Genomic DNA, 3,570 nt, shown 5'->3' with positions numbered 1-3,570 from the left:
CTCACCCACTCACACTCACACACACACACACACACACACACACACACACACACACTTTCTCTCTCCAGCAGCATCACGGACTGATGTGTTAGAGTGTGTGTAAGTCATCAGCCGAACAATAATAAAGACATAAAGGGAAAAATGATAAAACACACATAAATAACTGTTTTATCCCGAAAATTTCTCAACATTTAAAAAGAAAAAATCTATTTAATCAAATGCATTTGACCTTATTAAATCAGGACCTAAATTAAAGTAGGTGTCGCTTTAGTCCGTGCAACAGAATGTACAGAATAGTTATATAGTTTCAAACTTGTTATCCTAATGCAGTTTATACAATGCAAAGTGCCTTACCACTTCTAAAGCAAAGTCTGCGTTCGGTCCAAACGCATGGGGTCCGCTTGAGGAGCGTCTCTCTCGGTGGAGCAGTTTCTCAGAAGCACGCGCTCCACGCGAGACGCGACGCGACAGAAACGCGACGGCGTCAGAGGGAAACAGCCAATAGCAGCAGCTGCTCTGTGTGGAGCATCTTGAGCAGTGCTTGACATGAGCCCAGGGTTAATGCTCCTAAACTGTGGGGGGTCACTGTATAACTGATGTAGGCTTGTGGTTTTTTTCTTTCTTTTTATTCGAAATATTTCCAAACGTGTTAACTATATCAGGAAATATCTCGATTCTCAAATATGTGTAAGTAAATGCGTTTTGCACCTTTATAGATTATGTCATTTGCCTAATAGTGTAATCTAAACTACACATAAAAAAACGTACCAGATATGGGTGTCATGCCATAAAATATTTTAATACGAAAGAGTGAGTCACTGAATCATTCATTCAACCGATTCATTCAAAAAGCTTCATTCAGAAACAAGGCAAGTGGCTCTTTATGAATGGATCACTGAATCACTGAGTCATTCAAAAACACTGATTCATTCAGGAACGGAAAACCAATTTGTCGCTCGACATTTTTTATTGGTGAAATAGAGCAAAAACAGACAGTATCGTGTCTAAAATGTAAAACTGCTAAACTATATAATTTACTCATACACTACCAGTCAGAAGTATTTTGTCTTTATCGTCACTTTTGATCAATTTAAAGCATCCTTGCTAAATAAAAGTATTAATTTCTATCATTTCCCAAGGAAAATAAATATATACTGACTCCAAGCTTTTGAATGGTATATGTAGCCTATAATGTTACAAAAGCTTTTTATTTCAGATAAATGCTGAAAAAAATTTTGACTGGTAGTGTATGTATGTATGTATGTACGACTGACTTTGTATTTAATGTGAATTTAATAACAATATTGTAAGTTACTATATTAGGCTATAACATTTTCATTTTACAGAGAGCAAAGAACATTTAAATTATCACAAAACATTTTCACTTTAGTCTAGCCAGAGTTCAGGCACTCTCAAAAACTCCCATTTAAATCACTGAAGCTGTTTACACTGTGAAATTAATATCTTACTTACATTCGTACACACATGTTGTTTCTGATGAGAGAATTCAGTCAGCAGCAAGTGAACAAAACACGCGTTCAGCGATGACTCATCTGAACGCCTCTGATTGGTCACTGCATTCATAAGTTTGAATTTAGCAGCTGATGATATGAAGCACTGAACGATATAATCACGCCGGTGTCATCGTATCAAATATAACAAATATTATTCGGCTATTTTTTGTCTTTTGGAAGCTGCATTCAAAATCCCCTTGGCTCATAAATCTGAGGGGCACGTGAATGAATGGGTTTTGGATAATGGCTGTATGTTGTTTGTGTGGCTGTGCAAATCTGCGCTATATGCAGTAACTAACGGCTCTGGAACAGTGCTGAGCTGTAGAAACATATATAACTCATCCTCTGGTTTGAGTATTTGAAGAATCAACATAGAAAGAATTCATCTTTAAAAACATGTCCAAATATTTCAGTATATGTTAATTCATTATTATATTATTTATATTATATTACTTTCATTTATTTATTTATTTTCCTTAGCGTTTATCTTCATGTATTTGCTTGCATTTCGTACTGTAGATTTGCCATGTTCATAGTAAATAATAATACATAAATAAAGGGATCAGTGTCCAATCCACTGATCTATAATAGAGAATATATATTACATCATTATTTATTATATATAGATCAGTGTCCAATCACAAATATGCAGTCATAGAAGCTCTTCCGCTACAGTGTTTCACATTAATAATATTATATACCACCTTTGGTCATGTTATTTTATTATTGATCCGCCCCCCCCTCCCCCATATTTATGTTTATGTTCATTTTATGTTGTTGTTGTTGTTATTCTGTCTTACATGATTTAAACTGTAGGACATTACCTTCTATCTGCCTTTTTTAAAATTTATTTCTATATTTGTCTTTTATTAAAGATATAACATTCACAGGGGACACAGTCAACGCAATAAAATACACACACAACCAGAATACAAAACAGTAAATATATAAGTAATAATAAAAATGAAATATAAACATAAAAAACAAATAAATAAAAAGTTAACATCTTTTTTATTTTATAAATAAATAAATCATAAATAAATTAAAATAAAAAATACCTAAAATGATAAATTACACATAAAATGTCAGCTTCAGAGAATACTCAGGAGATAGCCCTTACATCAGTCATTGTTGTTTCCATCAATACAGTAGTTAAAATAGTTTCCATCAATACAGTAGTTTTAGCAGCTTTCCTGTTGAGCAGAGATTCATAAAACAGTTTCAAATCAATACAAAAAATCCTAAAATTGGGCAAACTATCAGTAACTTTACATTTGTGAAGATGAAATAGGCCAAAAAGAGTTAACAGTTTTAAGATATCATCCAGCTCCTTTGATCCTGATTCCCAAATTAAAAATAGTGCATTAATTATCATCTGCCTTGTTCTTTTTTCTTGTACTTATGTGATACTAGTGATGGGAAGTTCGGTTCTTTTCCGCGAACCGGTTCTTTCGGACAGTTCGATTCAATAAACCGGTTGAAAAAACCGGTTCACCGGTTCTTTTACGCTCGACGTAATGACGTCATTGGCGATGACGTAATGGCGTTAAGTCTATCGCGGGCTTAACACATTCAAATATAAAGTCAGTAATCATAACATCAGTCAATTAAAACATCATTATAATCTGATACGTTTCTTACAATTTGGATTTTTGTATCTAAAGCATCAACACATATACAGGCAGTGATCTGCAAACTAGGATGTTTTACAGTTATGACGTCAATAAATTAGTCTTCATCATAGCAGAAACTATGCTCCACTTACTATGTATAATCCATTACGGTTTATTTGTAATTAAGTAAATTTACGTTTCGCCGGATTGCCCTTCATTAAAGTCTTCGGTTTACCCGCGCTCATAACATTAGCACAGAATCAGTTGTACAAAAGAACCAGTTCGGTTCAGACGTGCTGTGTCAGTCATAGTAGGCAATCTGTTCGGTAGCTTCACACTGAATCGCGCATGCGCAGTATCATCAGCTCATCGGTTCTCAAATCGGACGTGTCCAAAAGAAACGGTTCTAGGTTCAGTATACTGGTGATCCGAAAACCGATGCA

At 34.6% G+C, this 3,570-nt stretch overlaps 2 protein-coding genes across 2 annotated transcripts in view; one reads left to right on the top strand and one right to left on the bottom strand.

Annotated features, from left to right (window-relative positions):
• The window catches only part of megf10 (multiple EGF-like-domains 10), a 58,069-nt gene extending 57,599 nt beyond the window's left edge, over positions 1–470 (bottom strand). Inside the window, exon 1 of the mRNA XM_016445578.1 lies at positions 355–470. The gene's annotated coding sequence lies outside the window, so the exon portion shown is untranslated. The remainder of the gene's footprint in view (positions 1–354) is intronic.
• Positions 1–3,570, top strand: part of cunh5orf63 (chromosome unknown C5orf63 homolog) — a 7,878-nt gene that overhangs the window by 1,994 nt on the left and 2,314 nt on the right. The window lies entirely within an intron of this gene.

This window comes from Sinocyclocheilus anshuiensis, unplaced genomic scaffold, assembly GCF_001515605.1.
Source record: "Sinocyclocheilus anshuiensis isolate Anshui unplaced genomic scaffold, SAMN03320099.WGS_v1.1 scaffold2271, whole genome shotgun sequence".
Lineage (NCBI taxonomy): Eukaryota > Metazoa > Chordata > Actinopteri > Cypriniformes > Cyprinidae > Sinocyclocheilus > Sinocyclocheilus anshuiensis.
Note: the sequence above shows the minus strand (reverse complement) of the source record. Positions and strands in the feature narration are given on the sequence as shown.